The sequence below is a fragment of the Belonocnema kinseyi genome, chromosome 10 (assembly GCF_010883055.1).
Source record: "Belonocnema kinseyi isolate 2016_QV_RU_SX_M_011 chromosome 10, B_treatae_v1, whole genome shotgun sequence".
Taxonomy (NCBI): Eukaryota; Metazoa; Arthropoda; class Insecta; order Hymenoptera; family Cynipidae; genus Belonocnema; species Belonocnema kinseyi.
This window is the reverse complement of record NC_046666.1, coordinates 112,563,399-112,578,659: the sequence shown is the minus strand read 5'-3', so window position 1 is coordinate 112,578,659 and position 15,261 is coordinate 112,563,399. Positions and strand designations below refer to the sequence as shown.

General features: G+C 34.1%; 1 protein-coding gene and 1 long non-coding RNA gene across 2 annotated transcripts in view; one reads left to right on the top strand and one right to left on the bottom strand.

The window, feature by feature from the left end:
• The window catches only part of LOC117182326, a 60,215-nt gene that overhangs the window by 32,314 nt on the left and 12,640 nt on the right, over positions 1-15,261 (bottom strand). The gene's annotated exons all lie outside the window — the stretch shown is intronic.
• LOC117182327 lies at positions 1,356-2,102 on the top strand. The gene is made up of 2 exons (XR_004468298.1): positions 1,356-1,498; positions 1,812-2,102. It is a non-coding gene; the product is annotated as an uncharacterized LOC117182327 (long non-coding RNA).

Genomic DNA, 15,261 nt, shown 5'->3' with positions numbered 1-15,261 from the left:
GAATTAATCGTGGAATTAATATTTTTTATAGGATTCATTTCTAGCTACTTTATTGATTAATGGAAAATTTTAGTGGTTGATAACCTAGATGCGAACTCGATGCGTCAAATTAATCGTGAAATCGAAATTTTTCATAGGATTCATTTTTAGCTACTTTGTTGGTTTATGGCAAATTTGATTGGTTGATAACATAGATACGAGCTCGATGTCTCAAATTAATTCAACGATTAATTTAAAACGGGTGTCCGTGAAAAGGTACCCTAATAAGCATTAGCGTGTCCGAGCAGTAATCCAAGATTTGAAATGAGGCGTGTTCCAAAACTATCACACATCTATTAGACCAGTCAACGAAGCTGAATGAGGAGACTTAAATAGAAATAACTTATAAGAATGAACTTAGTTATCAGGAAACTTCCTTAGGGGGTCTTGAAACACCTCCCAAAATTCAGTAAATTTGGGGGGGGGGGGCGCTCGAGCCGCCATATTCCAATATGGCGGCTTATTGAATGTTTATGGATTTTCCTTGGACACAGATATTTTTAGAGCACAAATAGTTATATAATAAAACACTCTAAATTTTCTTCTGAATAAAAAAGGTTAGATAAAACATTTCCATAAAGTGAATAGTTTGCCCGTAAAATTGAAAAGATTGATCATTTTTGAAAGTTAATTATTTTTGCATTTGTGAGCGATTAGCCTCAGTAAAAATGAGCGCAGTTCATTGTTTCGAGCTTGGCTGAAGGTAAGCTACCGTGCAATATCGATAATTTTGTTGTAGCGATATTATTTATTTACTACTGACATTTATTTTGATCATTTTCAACCCTTAATTTGAAGAAGTTGCTTTCATTTCTCGAAGTAGGGACTTTCTCATTTACCTTCCTCATGTCTTAACAACGCATCTGCAAATTATAGAATTTTTAAAGTAATTTTTTGATATTAAAAACGGCCTTTTTCTGAACCTGTGTTAAAACTCGGAAAACTCGAGTTGAGCCTGGGGGGCGAAGTAACAACTATGTATTTACTGCAGGCCCACTTTTTCGTTCAAAGGGTAGAAAACGTAATGGAACAATCGTAAATAATCTCAACTCCTTCCATATGCCTGGCACTCTTCAAACTGAATTTCCCAGGGCATGAAGCGACCACGGTCATGTAGCCACAGGCGACTATCGGCGTCCCTCTTCCGCCAAAGCAAATACGTGAGTGCAAGCGAGAGAGTAACGGACTTGTTAGTACAGTTAAGTACAGTAATTTATATTTTTGTAAGAGAACCTTTCTAGGTTTACGAAGAAATCACGTGAAGATTTTAGTTCTATCTCAGATGAATCAGTATGCCGATGTATGGCAGAAAATATGTATGATATAAGTGTGCATGAGTGTACGCGTGTGTGAGGAGCTGGAGCGCGCGCATGTGATCATGGTACCATGAAGAAAACAAGAAACGAGGGTGGATGCTGGATGAATGAGATCACATAAATTCTCGACAGTCTAGTGTTTGGTTCGTTATCCAACTCAGGCTCTTTTTAAATTTTAGAGTTGAAATTATAATCCGGATTTGCTTAATTTTGTTAGACTTTCGACTATATAATCTGAATTGGAGAGCAAGCGTATCTGAATTTGAGGTTTCTTTTTGTGATACCATAAAATAAGCCGAATTTTGGGCTTAAATTAAGTACTTTTTTTGCTGTGTAACGAAGCCAGCGAAGGCGCGCTCCGTTGCAGGTGGGCGGGGGGTGTGAGGATAAAGCCGTAGTGTTTAAATTCATTTTTTTCAAGGTTATGAATGTTCCAACTTTCATAATTTTTTTTAGGTTTGGAACGAAATGCGACTTGACCGAGTCAAACCAATCCTGGATTCGGATCCAGCAACTCCAAAAACAGTGACGCCAATCCTATTTGAAACAAGACGGGTGGATCTACGTCAGGCAGACCCTCCCCCCCTCTGTTCGAGAAAAAAGAATGTGATGAGAAAAAAAAGAACAAGAGCGATTATCAAAATGATGGCAATGATAAATTTCTACGTGAAAACACATTCGAAATAATATAAATGTTTATATGACTTAAAAGTGATCTAAAAATCTAAAAATAATTAAAATTAATATTATAGGTTGAAAAATTTTGTGTGGATTCGAGCACATGGCTGGCGTGATAAGTTAGACAAATTTGTATTGGATTTCTAAAAAACTGTTTAGGCAAAATTTATTAATCCATCTTTTCGACCATAAATTTGTTGTAATCGAAAAAATAATCAGGATACGTTCTTGCATCACTTATAATTGCCAATTTGAAAAAAATTATCAGTTACTGAACTCTGATCTACATTTTCTCCAAATGGAATTTCTTGAACCCGTATTATTTATTCTGGCATATAGCAAAGGGATATATTAGAAGCATTCTTTTTTATACTTTTTGAAATTCAAAGATACTAACGAAGTGGTGTGTATCTCGTCTGGTAGACAAGACCTTTTTCTTTTTTCGTGTGCCTGCGATATATTTTTTTTAACCGTCATGTCTACCTACAATTCTTTTAATTTTTATAAATTCAAAAGAAAATTGTTATCTTGTATAAAAAGGTATTATAATTAATAATAAGTTATAATAAGTCAATATGAATTGAGAATGACATTCTCTGTTACATTAGTTTAAAATTGATAACTTCAATTGAAGTGGTTTTTAAAATGGGCTTTCTGTTCGCTATAAATAAATATACATTTAGCTATTAATTAGCCAAAAATATTTAATAAATAATTGTAAGAAAGGCGTAAAGGCTTCAAACCCTCTGAACGATACAAAACATGTACCGAAAAAATCCAGCTAATTGTACCAAAATGTCGATATATAGAGCCCCTTCGTACTGAAATTCGTGCCAAAATTTCTGTGCATGTAGCCCTGTCATTAAAAAATGTATACTTTAAAAATTCTAAACGTTTAAACTTGAAATGAAAATCAAAGGAACTGAGCCTCGAACTGAGCAGTGTGCTATTATAGACAGAAAATTAATAGATAAAATATTAAAACTATGCATTTACTGATATATGTTCGTATTGTTTAAATTGAAACTAAATTTCTACTTCAGGTTGTACATTATTTAGTAGTAATCTCAAGTTCAAAAATAATTTTAAAACTTGAGGAAAATATTTCCATTGTTAATTTTTAACTAACTTTAAAAGATTGCTTTCCGCAAACTATCGAATAAATATTTCAGTTCAAAATTATTTAGTTATTTAGAGACTTACATAGGTTTCTGCTTTCTGTTCAGGTAATAGTTGCGAAATTCTTATGTACGACTTATTATATACGTTGATGAACTCTCTAGAAATGTTTTTGGTATGTTTATATTTACAGAAATGTACACCAAACTCTCGCTTCCAGTCACCCCTTGCTTAGCCTTCTTAGAACTGCTGGCTCCCGCAGTTTTTCAGGGGAGCAGGGCGAGAGCATTTTCCATTGGACTGAAAGCGAGAGTTTGGTGTATTAAAGAAAAATATTGTTGGTAAAATAAATGATTGTATAATTCCTGAATTAAATGTAAGCTACAACGTACCAGAGAGATTCGTAGAGAATCCTTCAAAGAAAAAAATTAAGCGAGAAAAAATAATTTGAAATATTCTTTTCAAAAATTCGCCTAGTAATAGGAGCAATTTCATAAAATTTAAAAATCATTTTTAATTACGTTTATTTTTCAACTTGAAATAACTCATGTACATACTTGTTTATTGCGTCAAGTTGAAAGTCTTAAAAGATGAACAATTCTGGCCCTACTGGCGTTTGGCACCAAAAATAGACTATGATAGAACGATGCCTTCAAAATGATGTTATTCTCAACAAAATGAAAAAGTTATTTTATAAATAAAGGACTGCAGTACAGAACAAGATAAGCAACAGAAGCGGAATTTTCAGGAGAACGAAATAACATTCTGTAAAATCGAAATCACCAGTTTAAGATAAAATAAAACTTTGGTCTCGAGATGAAGTGTTTCTAAATTAAAAGAAGAAAATGTATGATTAAAAAAATCCAGCTTTGAGAAACGGAATGTAGAAGTTTACAATTTCAAAGTGATAGGGGCCTAAAACTGGAAAAGGCTGGGTTGCAAAAAACGATAAAAAGTGTAATTTTCAGTATAAATAAAATATAAAAACTTGCTTCTGAGCTGTTAAATTGCAAAATTGAGAGAAGATGATTTTGATTCGAAAAAGTTAATCCATTCCGAGTAAATCATTTAAGAATTTCGAGGTTAAAATTCTATGGGATTTGAAAATCGTCTTCGGATAAAGACTACAATCAATTCTGTAATTTAAAAAAATAATAAAAACTTGGTTCGGGGACATAGGGGAACCGGATAGGAATAAAAAATGTTCATGCAAAAAAATTAATCCGTTCCGGGAAAATAAAGTTTTTGTGTCGCGGTCTCGGACTGTAACATATGAGTTGTCGCTGAAAGGCGTATAAAAAGAAGAAAATATATGTTTATTTGTAAATGAATAATAATAATAATTTTAACAAATATCATCTCTGATTTCACGGTAAAAAGTTAAGTAAAAAACCCCCTATAAAAGTGACTTGTAGAAAATGGAGATTTAAGACTTTTGGCTGTAATTCGATTGATTTAGGAGATCTTTCTTTCAGAGCAGAAGCGTTTTATTATTGTATTGTTTTAAACAAAATATAGGAAGACAAATATGGTCAGAAAAAGGTCTTAAAAAAGGTAAGAGGCTAGAGAATTAAAAAAAGAGAAGAAGATGGGATACAAGTACAGTCAACTATTTGGTTTTGAATCATCAACAGTCTTATTTTACTATGTTAAAAACGAGATTTCAAACAAATATCCTTTTTATTAGATATGTACAAAATTATTTCAGAATTTTTTATGCACAAAGCCCAATTCCGGAAAAATGTTGGTTATCTAGTTCTGCACTGCAACGATCCTTGGCGGACCGAAGGATACCGAAAGGAGCCTTTACAAAATACCCTTTAAGACCCCACTGACTCCTCCTTCGGTTCCTTCTTAAAAAACTCAAAAAACAGCAAGATCAACTTTTAAATTGTTGACATTCGGATGCTACTTTAAAATTTGCATCAGAAACTCACGGAGTAATCGCAACACTTTTTCTTGCAGCGTTAAAAACTTTAAAAAATAAAATACCTGCCATTTACATGGACCATTACATGGACAATTTTGTCTGGATGCTAGCGCCAAGCAGTGGAAACTTCAGACAGCAACGCTGCGATGCAAGTGAGAGAGAATTTTTTTTTAAACTTCGCGCGCAACATGCCAGTTGAGCTATTATGGAGGCGCTTGAAGTCACCTTTAGCAGAAGTTAATGACCTTTTTTTAAATTTTTAACGCTGCAAAAAAAAGTATTGCGAGTAGTCCGTGAGTTTCTAATGGAAGCTTTAACGTAGATTCCGAGTTTCAACAATTTCAAAATTGATCCTGCTGTTTTTTTGTGTTTTTTAAGAAGGAACCAAATGGGAACTGAGTGAGGTCTTTAAGGGTATTTTGTAGAGGTTCCTTTCGCTTCCTTCGATCCGCCAAGGATTGAAAGGTACATAATGTTTCAAAATTTATAATCATATAAATCAAAATTTTCACAACCGATCAATTCTAATTACAACCAGTTTCAACATGAAAGCATTACAAATTATATATAGTATGCATCAAAATAAAGTAACAAATAAGTTTCAGGAGTAACAAAAATTTGTATTTGTTATTACTAATTGTTATTTTCCTCGATCGGCAGTTAAAACATAGTTCTAATTGCTCCAGTGATCATTAACATTTTCAGAAAACTCTCTTATCGACTGAAAATCAATTCGGCGACAGCGCCTCTTCCGCTCATTTTACTCACAAGATCTATTAAGAAGGGACTAATACTTTTGCGGGTAGAGAGCAGGGACTGAGAGTAATAGGTTTTTCTCACTTTGGGTTTTATTCACTAAATCGACGAAAAAGGGCCCGTTAGGTTTAACTCTTCTCACGATCCGAAAATATTTACTGCAGGAAGAAAGTGATCCCACTTCGTGTGGACTTTGCCTCCTTCTTAATCACTCAGAAACGGATCGGTTGCGGCAGCAACTGGATAGCGTTTGAATCCCGAGCAAAACAGGTACAGAGGATCGGTCCTTTAGTTTGTGTACTAATGAAAAAAGTACCCGGGATTCCAGCTTTGAATTCTGAAAGGTTTTGCTCCCGATGAAAACTTAACCGAAGTTACTTTCAAACGATCCCGAAGGTAGTGAACTGCCATCCGACAGATAGGTTTTGAACCTACTCTCAGCTCTCTGGACCTTTAATCTCTGTCTATGCAATATGATTTTAATCTCTGAGATTCTGTTTTTAAAATCAGAATAAAACATACTTTATAGTAATTTAGCAGTTTCTCGCTAGTTCAAAATTATATTATACGCTTTTAGAACACAACTATATAATATACATTATGATTTGATAATGAGACACTAATGAAGTTATTTATTTATTAATTAATAACACATCATTTATTAATAAATAGATAATTTGTGAATAATTAATATTTAATTACAATTATAATTGAATAGAAATATCTTGATATCGATATAAATATTGAAGCGAAATTTGTTCCAAAACTGCTTAGTTTTGATCAAAAGATCCATCGCATGACCATCGCTCAGGAGATGTTGAATGAAGTCAGTATTGATATTCACCGGAGTTGGCCCCCAGTGACTTTTTTCTTTTCCCAAAACTGAAGAGACCCATGAAAGGACATCGATTTTCAACGATTGAGGAGATAAAAACTGCATCGCTGAAAGAACTCAAGGCTATACCACAAAATGATTATCAGATGTGCTTCGATGATTGGAAAAAGCGTTGGCACAAGTGTATTATATCTGAGGGGGATTACTTTGAAGGGGACAACATAAATATTGAGGAATAACTGAATATTTTTTGAGAAAACCATAAAGTCACCTTATTTTTTGAACACACCTCGTATATTGACAAACTCAATTGAGAATATTTACAGGAACATAACCTCAGTATTTAGTTGTCATTCAACATGGCACTCACTCGCACATTTCGTGCGGGAGAAAAGGAAATAGCAAATCACATTGCGCATGTCCTCTTCCTTGAAGCATTGGGTTTAAACGCCTAAGTCTGGCAATAAATGTACAGTTTCCGCAGTCAAAACTCGAGAAGTTTTGTACAGCATGATCGGTCTCCTTATTATTACTCCGTGGACGCCTCTTTTAAGCTACAGTTCTTCCACAGAATATATCTCTTAAAGAGTGCGTTTGCAGCATCACTTTCGGCTCACTCGGGATTCACTCTCAGTCCCTTGTCTACATTTATCCTGACCTACTAATAATTCGACCTCCACTCCGCCGTCACTAGCCGCATCTAGGTGTTCTTTCGCAGAACCAGCAAAGATATTATAAGCCTAGATGCGGCGCGGGAGGTCCGAGTGGGAGAACGATATATATATATATATATATATTTGCTGCTCTCTTCCACTTTTCGACGTTTCTATGGCAACCGCGTCCTTTGCCTACGTCTACGGGAGACGCACACTGAAAGCCAAACCGAACGTGCCGGTGATTTTCTGTTTCTCGATTCTCGGGCTTGCCTTCGCCAGCCATATCTATAGCTCACTCGAGGCTGCCTCTGCACGCCGAAAATATTACAATTAATGGAGGCCTACAATTATTATATTTATCATGTTAAAATTAATTAATTTCTTTTACAGTTTCTTTTTAAAAAGAGGCATTTTCGAGATAATAAATACATTAAAAAAAATTCTTTTCGTACTTTAGATTTTCAGTGAAATTTCAAAAATTATTTTTTTGAAACAAATTTAAAATTTCAATGAAATTAAAATAAATTTAAAAAGTAAATAAATTTTGGTTTAATTCAGAATTTAGTTAAATTGTAAAATTTAATAAAGTTTCGTTAAATTAATTCCTCGTCTGGTTTACTTTAAAAGAGAAATTTTCGAGATAATATATAAATAAGTTTAAAAAATTTTTTGTCATATTTTAGAATTGTAGCGAAATTTTAAAAATTATTTTAAAATAATATAATTTTTACAAAAATAGTGAGTTGAAGGTTCGAATACTTCACTGTATAAATTTCTTCTACATGTATTTTTAAATCCTAAAATGTATATATTTTTTTTCGCATAATTAAGGTATAACTGCAGTAATATTTACACTTGTCTGTAGTGTCGAATTGACAATTTACATTTAATTCCGAGGAAAAATTTAAGGTTTGCACTACTCATTTAATTATTTATCAAAATTATATTAAAATTCTGTTTTTTTTTTTAATTATTTGAAACGTAAAATATTTCTCCTCGTAATTTGATTCATTACAAAAACCAGCAACTAGACTGTGACTTACACCTTAAAATTCAATTTAAAAAGTTTGAGCGCAGTTAATCACTTGCAATATAAGGCGTATAGGGATGCATCTCAGCAACTAAGGCTATCGAAAAAAAATGGAAAAGGAAAGAATTCCAAAGAATTAAAATAATTCAATAATTTTTTGCGAAACGGGAAATGACCGGAAATTTGTTTCCTTGATTGAAACGTCCACCTGAATTTCTTAGTATTTAAAAAATTATCATATTCATTGGTGTTTTCCTGTAAAAATAGTTATACTTTTTCGTACTTGTAAAAAAATTCCCACCAAGAATTGAAAAAATGTTTGATTTTATTTATATCTTCAAGGGAATTTTTTTTAAGTTTGAAATTACAAAGAAAAACGATCCAATCAGGGGTTTTAAGTGTTTAAAAATCGTGATTTATTTTTTTCATAAATAGTTTCGAAATAATTTTCACATTGTACACATCAGCTGGTTTTTAGGTTAGAAAGTCACGAAGAGGATCACAGGGTCTTTTATTATCTTAAACTTGTAACTTACGCTATGCTTTATAGCTAAATAAAACACCTCGGATCAGTTATTATTTAAAACTCACTTCAACTGATTTGAATGCAATTTTCAGAGAAAAAAGTAATTTTAAAAATCAAAAAAATAAAAATTGTCAAAAAAAAAGTTAAATTTTAAGCCAAAGATTTCTTGTAGAATTTCTTGAAGAATTTCTTGCAGAAATATGATTTTTAAAAACTAGATTTAACAAACACGAAAAAAGCACGGAAAAGTTCATTTACAAACGAATCCTACTTTAATTTTCTACCATATTGTTATATCATTAATCAAAATAGACTAAGGCAGACCTTAACAATGGCATTTATAATAAAAAGACGATGAAAAGAAAAAATCAAGAAAATTAATTTTCTACCAAATAATTAAATTTTAAACTTATAACGCATCAATCTCTAACAAAAATGGACAATTGAGTAGATAGGTACGACGGGTTCTGGACCACTTTTTTCCGTACGAATAGCAAACTTGCGGCTAGAGTGCAGAAGGCTGTAAGATTGGTTTCTTTCCTTGTGCTGACTAACGAATCACAGTTTTGAACGATCTATAGTACACTATCGATATTGGAAATCAATACTTAAAAATCATGGGAATGGAACTTTTCAGCCCCAAAAATATGGAATAGGAGATGATATGTTATATGATATCGCAATATTAGGCCATTTAACACCTGCTATTATCGGAATTGAAAATTTTCACCCCAAAATAATATAATTTTGATGTATTAAATGTTTACCGCAATGGTGCGTCATTGAAATTTTCTAAGATCTGCAACCATCCTCGTGCTATTATAACTATTCTCGGTAAACAAAATTCCATTCTGTTGACGTCATCATCGATTCCTGGAATCCTTATCTATGTGAAATAATTTAATTAAACGTTCTCCTTTGATATTCTTGAAAGAATGGAAAAAACAATGATATCAAATTACATTGAATTCTGAGCATTGTTTTCTTTCAAAATGGTATCATGTTACATGTATAACTGAGAAAATAAGGTATCATACAGTGCTCTTTTTATGCAGGTTTCAACACGTTTTTAGGTAAACAAAATTCCATTCTGATGAAGTCATCGTCTCCAGAAATTTGATGGAGGGGGTAGGTGTCTATAAGAGGAGGCTTGTTCTTCTCTTTCTTTAGTTTGTTGTCAGATGCCAGATTGTAAAGAAGGAAAGAAAAAAGAGCTAAAAAGTCATTTAAACGTATTCCCAAGGAACATTCAAGAGCTAAAGCAAGTCTTCCAACAAAGAAGCTGACAGACCTAGAAGTTAACAAGGGATACGAAATAACGGACATTAAGGAGGCTAAAACAAAATATGGACCGAGAACGCTTGTAATCATAGAAAACAAATTCACCGTTTTTCTGCCTCAAAGAATGGCAAAACTGTTTGAAGAGGATAAAAATCTGTTTATGCAAATGAAGAAAGTCTGTGAAGATCAGCATCTTGAAATAGTTTATTTTGGTGGATGCTTCAACTTCATTGAATTTGTGGAGAAAAATGTATAAGTGTGTGTGCAGTTTTTCAATTATCCTTCAGTCTGTGACAAGCTTCAGTGAGATATTCATCATGCCGTATACTCCACGAAATCAAATGTTACATGCGATCACATACAACCTGAATTCATCATTCACGAAACAAATTATTGTCGGTGTTGCATTTAAAAAACACGGAAAGCTCGCCTCAGAAGTGAAACTCCAGGCCAGTCATCCTCGTGCAAGTATAACCCTGAATCCTCAAGAGTGGAAATTGTTTAAAAGTTAGTTTAACCTCATGATACTCTTCTTTGATGACCAAGAGAAGCAACAATGCATTGACTGTGGAAATTTCCATATACACATGACTATATCTTTTGGAAATTATATAGTGGCTTTGGAGAAAATTCAAGAAACGCAAAAATATTCTCCATTTGTACTGCAAGAAACAACGTCTGCTGTTCTGTAAAAAGTAAAAAGTGTAAAATCTTATATAGGGAAAACCTATACAAGTTTAAAGAGTAAAGCAATGAAAAAACTTTGATTTACTAATCTCATGCGATTTAAAATTCTGCTTCTTGAAATTCTTACTTTTTATAATTAGAATGTGTGTGAAGAAGTGATTGAAAAATTACCAGTATTCAGATGCGTGAATGGCAGCTTTATAAATTAAAAATTTCATGTATTTTGTTTGTAAGAAATATTTGAATAAAAATGTAATTTAAACTAAATTCGCCTTTTTTCATTGACTAAATTACACTTTATCTTGCTTTTTATCGTAATTAAATTGATTTATAGACCTACTTCGGTCTATTTTCTGCCTGCTATAACGTGTCCTTTTTTCTTCGAAGGAACGATGCAAAGGTTTACGCTTACGTTTAAGACGTACATTCGTTTCCCCTTTCAACATCAAGCAAAAATCAGCCATCATGACCTCGTCCCATCTACCCTGATATCGTTGTTCCATCACTTTTATGTCTTAATGAAAACGTTCCCCTTGTTCTTCGCTGAAATCACCAACATTTTCTGGAAACTTATCCAGATGTGAATCTAGAAAGTGAAGTTTTAAATTCATCAAGCAGCCTAACTTTTTGTAGTTTACTGCTTAAACACTTTTCCAAGCGTCCATTTCAATTTTCGTCATGTGGCTCACGAAATTAGTATCTCTTGTCAATATTCGAATCTGTGGTCCATCGAAGACTCCTTCTTTCAATTTAGCGTCTCAAACATTAGGGAATTTAATAGATATATACTTGTAGCATTGTCCATCTTTGTCTAACGCCTTAACAAATTGCTTCATGAGCCCAAGCTTTATGTGGAGGGGTGGTAGTAACATTTTTTCTGGATCAACGAGGCTTTGGTTGATGATATTATGAGAACCAGGTTTGAATGTATCTCTTATAGGCCAGTGTTTTTTGCTGTGATGATTGGCTCGATCTCTGCTATTCCACAGGCATATAAACCATGGCTCTTTCGTAAAACCCGATTGTTGGCCTAATATAATTGTAATAATTTTGAGATCACCACATATTTGTCATTTGTGATTCGTGTAATTAACTTTTTCAAGAAGCATTTTAACATTGTTATATTCTTCTTTGATGACCGTTGAGTGAGCTATAGGGATAGGAGCGTAAGTATTCGTGTTATGCAGTAAAACAGCCTTAATGCTGCGTTTTGATGAATCAATAAAAAGTCGCCATTCTTCGTCTCTGTACACATTTTTCTTCAAGTGCTTCATTAGTCCGTTAACGTCAGTGCAGTACACTATGGTAAAGACGTCTCTTCGTCTTTAACGAAAAAATTTCTGAATTCTTTGTCCCTTTCGCGATTGAATGAAACTTTTGTCTTTCGCTCTAGAAGATTTCTTCTTTTTAGAAATGAAGGGGCAAATTCAGCGCCGTCTTTCGGTAATCCACGATCTCTAATAAAATCATTCATTTTTAGTTGCGACACTAATATTGGAACCTACAATTTCATTTTATGCACGCCATATTCGTCATCTTTTTCGCCATTTACATCGGAATCATTAGAACTATTTTCTGTTCGATCACTGGTTTCACTACCGTCTCCATGACGTTGACTTTCAACTTCCATTCTATCATCTTCTAAAGCGCTTAAATCAGTCTGGCGTGCATTTTTATTGATTTCAGTTGCTCTTGTGACTGTGCACACATTAATGTACGAAATGTTATTTTTATTTTTGGCGTTGAACCCTTTGACGGAATTCATGCACAAGTAGCAGTCCTTCGCAATAAAGTGTTTTTTCCATGTGGTTGGTGTAGAGTACTTGTGGTAGTTTTCGTTGTTTGAATTTTTTAGACGATACAACATAAGCCTGCAGGAATTGCAAATGACATGAGGAACCCATTTTGTTTCTTGGTGCAGCAATTTACGGTCAAAACACTTTTCGTAAAGACTTTTTACTTCCTCGTCGATTGATTTTCGCAAACTGCTCACTTCATATTTATTGCAAATGTAACAGAATGAATCTGAGCTATTCTTGCAGGCATGCGATTGAGAAATGCTCGCGGTTTTTTTCCTTGTAGTATGAGACTCTACACCAACCAAGTGATCCATTGATGAAGAGCTACGGTTGCATGATGACGTCGGAGAGCCCGCTTTCCCTCCCTGACCAGACGCCGATACTGGGGGTTTTCCCTGCATCGTAATTTACTTTTTACATGTGTCTGCCATGACGGCATGAACGCCGTTTACCCAGGGACTCAGCCAATGTAGATACGTTGCCCACCGTCACCACGTGGAGGTGCCCTGGTTACAGACACAGGCGAATAATGCTAGCAACAAGCGGTTACGAAACTCCAGACATTTACTGCTATTAATGGCAAAATATGAAAGTACGCAAGAACAGGGTTGCCAGCGTAATCGGTTAGGTTAGGTCAGGTTTTGTTACGTTAGGATAGGTTAAACCTCTATGTAGGTTAAGCCGAAGCTGAATGAAACGGTACCGCAAAAACAACGGGACAACACAATCAGTTTAATTGTGTTTTGTGAGGTTAGGTTAGGTTAGGCTATGTTAGATTTATTTTTAGGTTAGGCTCGAGTTGACTCATTCGATGTAGCACACATTTGCTACTGGGAAAATATGCTTCCAGAGCTTTACGTGTAGTTCAATAAATTTCTGTTAATTCAGGTTAGGTGAGGTCAGGTGCTGTTGGGTAAATTTATGTTAAACAAGTTGATATCAGGCAAGGGTTGATCCTTCAAAGTTGTCGACATATTTTTGAAGTGAAAATTTGCATCACTGGCATTATTTTGAAATTAATTTGCCTCAGTGCATGATTTTTCGTCATTTTTTGAGGTTATGGGTAAACCATGACATGATGGATGATTTCTGATACCGAATTTGAATTCAGCGCCCCAAAATCCATAGGAATACGTGTGTCTTGTTACCAGATACGCACACTTTTTTTTGTGTGGCTGTGTTACTTGTCATGGAGGGGGAAATTTTGAATATTCAAGCACCAATCATCTTTGATGAGTCGATTGCACACTGTGAAATTCATGCGCATCAGCCATATGCCTCATCGACCTTCAGCAACAGTGATGAAATTCGGATCGTCATTCAGAATCAGGACCAGTGTCTTCTGCCGAGCAAAAGTTCACTTCATGTACACGGAAGAATCCTAAAAACTGATAGAGCACAAGTGACAAACACATCTTTCGTTTTTAACGCCATCAGTCATTTCTTTGAAGAAGCAAGATATGAAATCAATGCAATAGAAATTGATAAGAAGAAAAATGTTGGTCTAATTAGTCTCATGAAAAATGACTTATCTCTAAATCCAGAACAATTACGTTACATACAGAATACTGGTTGGCTTGATCTAAATGATAAAAATCAATCACTAACAAACGTCACTGGCTACTTTAATATAGCCATACCTCTTAACATGATATTTGGTTTTGCTGAAGATTATCACAAAATCATTGTCAATGCATTGATGAACTCAATTTGACCAGATCACAGAGTAATGCAAATGCCATCTTGCAAACAGCTCCTCTTGAGCAGTATAAAATTCAAATTAATAAAATAGAGTGGCTATTGCCTAGCGTCAAACTGTCTGATTCACGAAAATTTCAGATGCTGAAATATATTGAAAAAGATCCACTTATTCCAATAAGTTTTCGAACTTGGGAACTATATGAATGTCATCTAATTCCAGCGAGTTCAAACTATATTTAGATTGTAAAAACCTCAACACAATTGGAAAACCCGAGATTTGTTATACTAGGATTTCAGATAAACAGAAAAAATAATACCACTAAAAACTGTAGCAACTTTGATCATTGCAATTTCACTAATGTAAAACTACTTTTAAATGATCAGTGTTATCCCTATAGTAATTTCAATCTTGATATTAATAGAAATCAGTATGCTCTTCTTTATGAAATGTATACAAACTTTCAAGCTAATTACTATGGTAAAGAAGCACAACCATTGCTATCGAGAAGAGAATTTATAGATTATGCGCTTTTAGTAGTGATTGACTGTTCTGAGCAAAATGAGTCCTTGAAATACGGTCCAGATGATGTTCGATTTAAATTTCAAACTAGTGAAAATTTTCCCGCTCAAACATCAGCATATTGCCTAATTTTGCATGATCGTATATTTGGTATAAACCAATAAGTGTAAAGTTAGAATGAAAATGATTTAACCTGGTGAAAATAGTTTAGTTTCTCGCGAAATGGAGTAGGTGGTGGATGTTCAGGGCTTCAAGTTGCCAGACAATAATTTCATATTGGAAGAATTCGCTATACGAGGGTGGATTGATAAGTTTCCGGCCTGACCAAGAGATGGCGCCACTAGGCCTACCTTGAGGTGGCGTTCTATAGTACCATCCTTAGATAGCT